The following is an 11,622-nucleotide window of genomic DNA, read 5'->3' on the forward strand; positions in this document are numbered from 1 at the left end:
ATTTGCTAGCAACAATCCAGTTCCTAAAGTATAGTGGGAATAGAGGTATTAGTGTAGGCAAACCACTTTTACCCCATATGTCTTTCACGTGGTATGGGTAAACCTAAAATTGAGGTATATTTAATAATGGTGTTTCACATCAGAAACTGGAGCAAGTTTGTATGGGGTGGGGTGGGGGGGTGATTGCAGAATCCTCCTATCAAAAAATGTCCTTTAATAGCGTGGTAAAGTGTTACCACTGCCAGATTCTAATCTAGCAGCGATTTACCAGTGTTATGCTGAGTGGATGATTTTTTCCCTAATTTAGGAGTTCTGGGTGAGTTTATCTTGAGGCTCCAGATCACATCCACTGCACTGAACACTATTCTCACAAGAATGGTTGTTCCTTATTATTAGCAAAATTTCTGAAATAAATATTTAGTCATTACTAGAAAAAAAATCAGCTGGGGAATCAGCTCTATCATGGATGTCCTGCATAAAATACCCAGAACATCATGTCGAAAGCAGCAACTGTCCCAATACACTGATCTATAGGATCACTGTATAGTCACCTAACTGACCCAGTATTGCAAATACGTGAGGCTCTGGGTTCTTCTTTAGTCTTCCAAAGTTGCTGTTACCTGTTATATTGCACTGTAGATAGCAGCAATTTTCCCTCCTTCTCCTCATCCTCCAAAAATCTCTAATGCTTCACAATGCATTGCCACTTATTGCTCATTTTGCCACATGAACACTCACCTTAAGCCGATTGACTAATCTCTGCTGTTAATGCACATAAACATTATTTGGATCACTAGGGATATATTCTCAGTATCTGAATCATTCTTACCCTGTGCAAACTGAGTCTCATTCAGGTATTTAATACTCTAGTCTAAGTGTAGCTGTACATCAAAGTCATTTAGTAATTCTGAGTGTTAGTTTTCAGAAAAGAATGTGGGAGAAGGGAATATTTTTATTTTCTGTTCCAGCTTCACTGCTACCTGAATTGCACAGAAAAAGATTGTGCCAAACAGTATCTGAACTCTTTTTTTCCCTTAATTTTTTTTCTGCCTATAATTAAACATTTTTAAAAATTGTGTCTATTATATTTTAGCTTTTTACTACACATTTCCAGGATGCGATGTGAAATTAAGAGGAGTGATTATGAGTTGGCTTTTCTTCAGAAAGATTGTGGTACAATCTTTGGATGATTATAGCAAATAGATTCAACTTGATCGTGGATAAAATTTATACAGGGATATCTTTGTGAAATAAGTAACTGACATGAATAGCTCAGCTTGTGGACTGATCAGATTATTTTAACTACCTTTCTATTGCTATTTTTGCAACATTTAAACTTCCCAGCCTAATGTGGATAGAGGGGGCATTACTTTTAAAATTACTTTTAAAAACACATATGTTATTTTATTTTGTAAAAAGAAAGAAATGAGGAGATTTAACAACTGTTTTTCTCATCTTTGCTTTAATGAACATATTTTACGATGTATGATTCTTTTCTTTCAAGTACTGTGCTATATATAAAAACAGTTGTATTAACACTACAGTGTTACAGTAGCATTGTAGCCATGATCGTTCAAAGATGAGAGAGACAAAGTTTGCCAGAAGAGGTAAGCTCCAATTTGAAAAACCGTTAGCTTTATTTTTCCAGCTATAATAAAAGACATTTCCTCCCCTACCTTGACTCTCTTACATAGGTATGTATATTGTAATGACTTCATGTGAGTTATATATAACTGCCCAGAGCTGCAATTGCAGGTAATGTTAACTAACAGTTCTCTATATAGTTGGTCTCCATGATTTACCATCAAAATATTGAAAAGATTCTCCCTTTTGTTACATTTGCATTGTGCGATGATCAGAGACAGGCACTCTGCCTGGTTTAAGCAGTAGAGTTTGATGTAATGGCTGAGAAGATCTTCAAAAACTTTGTGCCTCCTATCTTATAGTAGATTTTTGCTTCTAATTTTATACACCTAAGTGAAAGGTGATTAGGAATAGAGAGGCTATGCATTAGAGAGATCCAATGGCATCTTATCTTACATTTAATTTTGCATAACTAAGTCTGTAGAAAATGATTAATTGAAATTCTGGATTTTTCAGTGTGGCAAATGCAGCATCATTTTGGCTCTTGTAGTGGAATTCACTGGAATCCAAATCAAAGTGACTTCAGCAGTGGCAGGACCTCATTCTTTAAATTAGGACAGGAGTGTAATTTTTGAAAGAGCCTGGAAAAATTAAGTGTGCATATTCCACTGATGCAGACAAGGAGTGGGGCATTCTGCTTTCCCCCACATGTCCCCATGGTGAATTGTAATCCATGTGTCTTTTGAAAAGGGCTGCTATCATGTAGACGTCAGCTCCTGGTGTAGTGCAGGAACTATGGGGTGAAAGTCTATGTCCTGTGCCAGAGGAAGTCAGGCTAGATGATGATAAGGGGTTCCCCAGCCTTAAAATCTTTAAATCCATATGCAAGACAGAATGTCACATGTAAACAGTAAATATACAATATCTTCACTGTAAATTTCCTAGGCAAATGCAGATAAAGGGCAAAATATTTGAATCATACTTACTGGTTACACTAGGAGAATATAAGATATAGGTTGCTATATATTAGCTATTTGGTGTATATTTATATATAGATCATAAAGCTGGAAAAACTATTTGTGATCATCTAATTTGTTTTTTGATATTACATAGGTTACGGGACTTCCTTGAATTAACTCATGTGTGAACTACAGCATTTCTTTGAGAAAATAATCAACTTCAACTTCAAAATTTCTGGTGATGGAGAATCAACCACAGTCCTTGGTAAATTGTTCTAATAATTACCTTTCATGTTAAAATGTATCTACCTTTCAAAGTTCATTGGTTCTTGTCAGACTGTTTTCAGCTTGACTGAAATGCCATATATTATCACATTCCTAGTCCTCTATTCTGTTTCTGCAGGGAGGGGAAATCTATAATCAACTCTTCCCTTAACCTTCTCTTTGTTAAGCTAAATGGATTGATCTCCTTAAGTCTCCCACTGAAAGATATCCCTTTCCCTCCTGTAGCTTTTCTTTGAACTCTTCTCTGCCACCCTTCCCTAATGGTGGATCCCAGAACTAAACACTATTTCAGTAGCAGCTGCACCTTTGCCAATAAACAGGCAGCATCATTTTACCACATCTATCCTTCATAGTAAGCAAGGCATTGACCCTTTGGCTTGCTTTGAGAACTTGACATGCAGCGGATTATCCACCATTTCTCCTGATTTTTTTATAGAATCTTAATACATATAGACCAGATCCCAATACTATAAATATATATAATAAGCCTTGAAATGGGCCCAGAGTTCCTAGCCTAGTTATATTAAGTCTGAAAGGAAGCCAGTCTGGCAGGGGTTGAGCGTGATAGAAGACTGGATTTCTTTGAAGGAGAGGGGGCACTTCAACTACTTCTGTAGATACACTAAATTATGCCCCAGCCATGAAGGACCACCATTAGAACAAAATGCAGCAACCCACTTAACAAAGAGGTATTTCTGATCTGTGCTCCAAGATCTGTGGTCACTGGTTGTTTTTCCTGACAGAGTTTAAGGCATCAGGATTTTTCTGCAAGGCCCCAGGAAGTGTTTTGGGTGCTATCGCTTTCCCTATTTCATGCCCATGAAGTCTGAGAATGGTAACCAACATAGTCAGGATACTCAGCAAAATCAGAGTTACTGAGAGAGTGACATCTGGAAAAGCTTCCCCCCCCCCTTAAGTTATCCTTTGGGATGTATTTTAGGCTCATTTTTTAAAATAGGCTGATGAGGGAACTTCTACTGCTAAATCTGTGATTTGGGATGGATTTGGGAACAGAAAGCAAGTGATATAGCAAGAATTATAAAGGAAGTGATATAGCAAGATTTTTTTCCTGCAATGTATGCAAGCCCACTGTTTGTCTTTTTGCATCTACTGCTGGATTTGTTGTGTTTAAATTCATTCTCAGGGGCCGGTAGTAAGTGATGGACCAAGAGATCACTTGCTTCATGAATCCAAATACAGAAATTAAAAAACAGCAGAAAAAACAAGGTGACCAATGGAGTCAGCCAGCATTAGCTAAGTGTAAGATGCACAAATTTTGGTCTAGCTTGTGTTTTTTTCTGGTTCCACAACTTAATTAACAAAACGGATACACAAAATAGAAAATCACCAATATGACAGCAGGTAGCTTTCTGCCTGTTTTAAGTGTAACAACAGAGTAGGTGGTTAGAGAGCTGGGAACCCTTGCAAGTTTGGAGGAAAAGGCCAAAATATCCTTTTCCTTCCCACTAGAGACTGGGAATCACCACATCAGTGCTTGATCTTTCATGGACCCTAAGTGTCCTATTTTTCAGAAATCCGTAAAATAGCTTCCTGAGCTATTGTGCCTTTCCCCCTGCACATCATTTCCTCCCTGGACTCTGACATGACTAAGAATAGTGAAGGCAAGGTTTTGCATCTGAAGTTGTTAGTGTATTATGTGATGAGTAAAATTCCCCTACTGAGTCATCGTTTCTCTAGCATGTAGTATCTGTATAACAAGTTGGCCAGAATTTCAGCCCTACATATGGCTTTTTCACACATGAACACATTTTTTATCACATATTTGTTTGAAAGGAGATACCAATTTCAGAAAACAAAATACACTTCTGGTTTAAAAAATGGCTGTGTGAAGTATAAAAAGTTCCAATTTCACTTTCTTCCATAAAATCCATTATGCAAAATTCAATAGGAAAAACATGAAAATATATAGAGCTTAACAGTACAAAATTCAGTATGTGTTAAATAGAGTGTGGACTTTGCTAATGCAGCATCATTCTGTATAGGCTAATGATGATAAATACAAATATTCACAAAAGTCTTCAAATTTCGGACATGGCACTGTCAGTGTTGAGTTTTTTTCACTGTGCAGTTTTTCAGTTTCATTTCAGTTTTCAGTCATTCAATGACTTGAAGCATCATCATTCAATGAGCTGCTTTTGTCCGATGGTCTTTTCCTTCAGAAAGGGAAATCAAAATGATATGAGAGAACGTGCAGGTGAATCACTCAGTCTTTAGCAGCAATAGACAAGCGTCAGAGGTTCCTTGGAGACCTTTTTCAGGTAAACATCCAAAATATAAGACATCAGAATCTCTCGTTAAAGCCACTTTCACATTACCTATATACTAGAGAGTTGTGAGGGGATGGCAAGTGGAGAAATCCCACTGCTTAAGACAAGTCTTCCCTGAAACAAAAAAAAGTGATTTTGCTACCTCCTGCTCCTTCCCCCCTGCCTCTGTCCTTCTCAGTGCCAGGTCAGAGTGAGGGGCTGTATCAAAGGGGCCCCTGAGCAAAGCAGTCATGATCATGCCGGCTCCCTTGTATCTTAAATCTCACTGTGGTAAGACTCTGATTGTGCCTTTGTTCTATGTACTGTGAATACGGTATTAAGAATATAGTATTAAGGAAAGACACAGGCACACTGAGGTCTAAATAATTCTGTTATCAAATAGCCCACAAGGTCTGGATATAGATAAATGCAGTGATTGTGGCCAGTCTCCAGTAACAGAGCACAGAGGGGCAGTCGTGGGCTCATACCTCCTTTAATTCCTGTGTGCTGTGGTCTTTTACACATAATGCCTCCCTGCTCCATTGCTTACTGTAGGGTTCAGCTGGTTAAAAATCGGAGAATGTCAACTATTGCCCTGCTGTTGTCAGCTATTGTGGAGTTTAGTCTCTTTTTGCAGACTGACATAAGGTGTTGGGAGATAGTATCTCTAAATTCTCTACCTTACTTGATTTGTAACCGTATCCTGCTCCCCTACAGGTGGCAGGGATCTTTCTTATATGGTCTGGTAGGAGGAAAGACTTGGGGCCTCTCTGTACTCCTCCTGAAATAGCACAAAGAGCAGCAGCAGCAGGCCTTAGTAGTATTTATTCCAGCTTCCTCCACAGCAGATGCTATATGGAGAGTTTTGCTAGAATCAACAATGTGTGATTACTGAGGAGTTAAAAAATGTGGCATTAAGGAACAAAATGTAAGTATCTGAGCTATGGAAATAGTAACGTTCATATAGCAATGCAGGGGTACTAGGTGTATCCCTATCTCTAGTTTTGAGATGTATCTGTGCTTTTGCTGGAATAGGTTATTCCGGGCTGCTCTCTTCCCCAAGTAATTGCAAGAAAAAGTATATTTTTTCAGTGCAACTGTGTCTATATTGGCTGCTTTTGTCAGGATAATTCTGTCAGAAAGAGCATGCAGAAAATAGTAAAACAAACAAAAAGAACCCCAAAGAACCCTCTAAACCAACCAACCTCCCTTTTTTGTGTATGTTCGAACCAATTTTACTTCCCATAAATTAATGGAGATGTGCACTTTATTTATAAACCCCAGTTGTCCTGGGAACTTTTTTTTATTTAATCAATGAGTTGTTTGTGTTTCTTTTAATAATGATCTTGCTTTTCTTTTTATTGTTCAGGATGGGATTGTAATGAGTAATTTTTTTTTCAAGAACAAAGAGAACAGTGTAAGAAATATGCAGTAGATAAGTTGCATTCGGTGAGAAGGGAAAAGTCATATGAGGGCAAATACTATTATTTCTTTAAGTTGACCATAACAGCACTCATTCAGTGTTTTGATGATAACTTTATTTGGGACACTGAAGCAGTGCATATGTGTTACTGAGTCAAAAGTTACCAGTAATGACACAGTTTCTGAAAAGGCACTTTTCTGATGATTCTATGACCCTATGCATATAACCACACAGTTTGCATTGTTTTTTAATTTAAAGAGCATTGCTAGCTTTTACTAAAACTACAGTGGCACAATTTGGGAAGCACTTTGATTTCACCTGTGAAGCAAGATCAGATTAGGTTAAGCAGCTAAAAACACTGAAATACTAAAGGAAGTAATGTTTGTAATGTGAGGTGAACCCATGTCATCTGCACTGGTCCTCAACTAACAAACCCCGTGATGTTGTGAAGAGGCAGGAGGACCCCATGCTGCTGATGTCCTCTAAATCAGATACAAAAGTGAACTTTGGCTGATATTTTATGCTGGGGTGGGGGGGGGGGAGGAAATCAATGTTGTATTTTGCCAAATATTTCAGACTGAGTAATTCTTTTCTTTTTTTTCTTTCCTCCACAGTTTCCTCCTGTCGTAGACAGCTGAATGCCAGCCAGTTAACCACACTCCACACCATTGTTAGCTTTGTTTAGTAGTGCCTGAAACAACTGCTATAGAGGCATATCTGGAACTTTTTGGCAAAATTTCCAATTATCACATCTTCATCTGTGGTAATAAAGTTGAGAATGCTAATAGAGATAGACTGCTAGCATTCTAAGCACTTCATTATTAGTCCTGGCATGGTTTAGAAAACATACTGGCTGATATTCCAGTAGCTGATTTATATTAATATTGCTCTAGCTGAGAAAGACATGTGACCTGTAGAAAGAATAAAAAATCCTACACAAAATGAGTTTTAATACTGTGTGTGCATACCTGCTCCTTTAGGATAAAAGCAAGTAAAGTTGAATGTAAGGCATCATTATAATGTTAAAGAACCTTTGATGCTCACTTAGAAACCTTAACATTTTCCATATTTGAAACATTCTTCTTTCTATTATATGCCACGTATTTAGTTTTTTCCTTCCTTTGTGCTTTATTACTAAGGAAATGAGGACATTTGCATGAAAACAAAACCTTAGATGCTTAAAAGTTTGCCTATTCCTGCTTATATTTTCCTCATCGGAAGGTATTAGAACCTTCTGTGAAAGGTACTGTAATTGCTTCCAACCCAACAATGAATACAAAGAAGGAAATTTAAAGCTTTTAAAAAGTTTCTGTTTTTATTCAAAGCATAGGTAAAATATGTGAAGTTGTGTTTTGCAGAACTACTACTGAAAGCAAAGCAGCTCCACAGAATGAGGAAGAGTTTTAATTTTTCCTAATATGATAAAGTGAGTTTGTGTGTTTTCCATAAGAGATTCCAAATGTGTCCAAATGACATCGTTAAAAGGAATATATGGATATTATCTCTCAATATTATTCTCATCAGTGTCATCAGCATTACTCTAATGTGAAAAGATCTTAACTAGAATTATGGCACCATTCTCCTGGTTTCTTTATAAATCAAGGAAAATACAATCTTTTTCCCCCCAAAGATTTAGCAGTGTAGTATGTTCTTATAATCCATCTCAGCTTTACTGCCTTGGGCTATCTCCTCTTAATTTTCCAAACTCAGCAATAATTGACCAAAACCTACTGAAAAATATAGAAAAATATTGGAATTAGAAACACTACAGAATTATCTAGGAAACATTTATATTCTACAATACAGTTTTAAAATTTCAGGCTTTGCTTAATGATAGTTCACAGTTTAAATAGAGACAAACAAATGCTTCCTGATTTTTAATTTATTTGCAGTTTTTATATCTTAATACTGTCCACCTCTCTAGTTTCAGATCTCCTAAGCAGTAAATGCCTTGGATCACTTGGAGTTACTATGAACACTTTCCTAGAGTGGTCCTTTGCTAGTAATATTAGTAGGTAGAATGGTGACTATTTTCTCCTTATGGAAACTGTATAACAGCACAGTCCTACCTCCCTAAATGTAATGAGGCGACTGATTATCTACATGTTCAGTGAATTCTGTCATGCACCTGAGACCAAAGGAAGACCGGCACAGACTAACCCATGCAGTATGTGAACAATGACTTCTGCCTCCACAAAAGTCCGGATTGCCGGGGTTCATTGTTACAGTGATCACCGGCTTGGAAAGGAGGCAACAATAGTCTTCCACTGAAATTCTCTGCAGAAGGGAGAAGAGGCAGTAGCAGGTATGCGATTTAAAGTGTATTATTTGGAGTTGCAGTTTCTTTAGTCCTAAGTGTATATTCTCTCAATATAGCAAGGAAGATTTCTGTACAGAAAGCAGACTTTGCATTATAACCCATGCACATGTCAAGTTTGAAGTGTTCAAATAATTTCTCTGACTGTGGCCATGAACAAAAAAAGCAGGAGACAGAAAATTCCTACCCTCAAATGCTACCCTTAACTGTCCACTAACTCCATTATCAAGTAGAATATGGTGAACTGTTTTCTGTGTGTTCTTTTTGGAGAGAACTAAGATGATGTACTTCAACCAAGCCTTCTCTTTTTTCAGCAAGTGTTACAAACATGATGTCTTCCCAGGCTTTTCCATGGAATCAGTGCTACACCACTGTAACACTGTAATTTCATCTTGGAAACTAATGATACTAATGTGAGACATCAGGCCTCATTCTGCCTAAGTCTTCACTTTCTGTTGCTATTGGACTTTTTAGAGCTAGTAACTCCAAAAATAATGTATTTCTAACTTATTTATTATTTATTTTAAAACCTCTTTCACAGACTGAGGCACACAAGGCAAATTAAATTGCCAAAACTCTGTTTTGTAGCTAACACTTCATTACAATGAATGGAAAAGTTCACACGTGTTGGTGTTGCATTGTTTCAGTTTGGCTGCAGAGCAAACACTACAGCAACACATTGATTAGCTCTGTGTGGAGGCCAGCTCCGAACCAGAGGACAGAAACTTTAATTTTCTATCAAAGAAAGGTAAATTCTGTAGAACATGGAAGAGCCTCAATCTGAGATACTGAAAAACTGTCATGGCCCCTTTCCTCAAGGATATTACAGGAGATTCTAGAAGTTCAGCTGATCAGTGGGGTGTTACTAGAATTCTTGACCAAGGTAGAGTATTTGTTAGCCCTTTTCATTGCAAGGAGATTCCCTACTCCTGGTATCCCCCCCAAAAAAAAAAAAAAACAAAAAAAACAAACAAAACAAAAAAAAAACAAAAAAAAAACTGAATCCAACTACGTTTAATTTTCCTTTTTAAAATATAATCTTACAGTTCTAATTTCAGAGTCTCAGATTATTTAAAAGTTGAGGATTAAAAATCTGTGTTCTTAAACTCACCAGATATGCTGAAATCAGTGCATATGTATATATACATACAGACCTGTATAATGAAAATGTTTGTATGTATTCTACAATGTATATTTCTGTATGAATGGAGTCAAATACCACACAACTGACATTATTTAGATCACAAATACTTTATGGTAAGCATTATTTTTGTGTCTTGTGCTGATCCATTGCCCAGGATGGTGGGATTCCAGCTCTAGTAATTAATAGAAACTAATAAAATATCTATACCTTTCACCAGCGTAAATCAAAAATCCTAACTGTAAAACAAAGCTTAGAAACAAATCCAGCAGAGTTAAATATTATGCTCATTTCTGCTCTCCATCCTCACTCCACATCACAGTTGGTGTTCATCTGCTTTTGTTTTTCTCTCCATTTAATAGCTGGAAAAAATAATATGTGTTTTTATTAAGACATGATCCAAACTCTACAGAATCTAGGAATTTGTCTCTACAGAGAGAGGACACAGCTTTCTACCCGGTCGAAAGCAGTACTCCTAGATACGGAATTATTGTCTGAGACACTGAAGTGCTCCTGCTTATTTCAAGGATTTCATTCATCCATGCTATAACTGTCGGTACCACCACTCACAGCTCCGTCGCTTTTTCCTTTCCCCCCATTGCTTTGTGAGCTTACTTTGGATTCAAGCGTAGCATGGTGTCAGTGTGATATGGAAGTTACTGCGAGACCCTCAGCAGGAGGTCGGTTTGAGAACAATTATGTGACAGAATTGTTTAGCAGTGCAGCCCACTCTATGTTATGACCCTTTTTCTAAATGTAGATATAGTGGCACATTAAAGTAATGTTACATCTCCTAAAGCCTGCTGAGTGAGGGTTCAGTGAGGTTTCCCTCGTTCCCTTCTGCACAGCGGTTCCTTTGTTGCTGCCTCTCCTCCCGATCCTGTGATGGACGCGAGTCCTGCGTTCGTCTAACACTAACACAGGGCTGCCAAGATAATTTATGGGCCCTGTGGCCAACAAAAAGTCTCAGGCCTCCTTGGGCTATCTCCTAAGTCCTACTTTTCTCTGTCCATTGTGCCAGCTTGTCCTCTCAGATTTTACAGATGCCAGGAAGGGTTTCGGGAACACAAACGTCGTTCCACGTGCTCCTTTTGAGCCACAGCCCTCCCCAGCTTTGCCTCCCTCTGCAGCGGTGCTTCTAGACAGAAAGCGAAGCAGGGAGCACACCCCGGCTGGGGGGAGGGCGAGGAGCGCGGTGCAGCAGCCGTCACCGCAGTGGAGCTGGGTGCCAGGAGATGGAGGCCGGGTCGCAGTGCCCGCGCAAGGGGCTGGCGCCCCGCACGTGGAGGAGGGCTTCCCCCCGCTCCTCTAGCGCCTTTCCTTTTCGCATCTGGAAATCTATGTGAACGGTGCTGCTACACAGCCTCTGTGAGCCTTTTCCGGCCAGCTGCAGGTCGATGAAGGCTGTGGATGCTTGGCCCTGCCCAAGATCGAGCAGTGAAAAGGAAAAGCTGCCTTTGTGCTGGTTCCTACCAGGCCTGGAGTGACCAGAAACCCAGGCGCAGGCAAGGTTTCCGCAGAGAAACGCAGAGTTAAACCTTGGAAAACCCCAAAGCTCTTTATTTCAGCGCAACTGAACGTAAAAAGACACGTGTCTCGGGCTAACGTGATGCCGGCCTCCCTCTCCGCCCAGCACCAGCGTGGAG

The sequence above is a fragment of the Rhea americana genome, unplaced genomic scaffold (assembly GCF_003343005.1).
Source record: "Rhea americana isolate MKP2758 unplaced genomic scaffold, rheAme1 scaffold_46, whole genome shotgun sequence".
NCBI lineage: Eukaryota > Metazoa > Chordata > Aves > Rheiformes > Rheidae > Rhea > Rhea americana.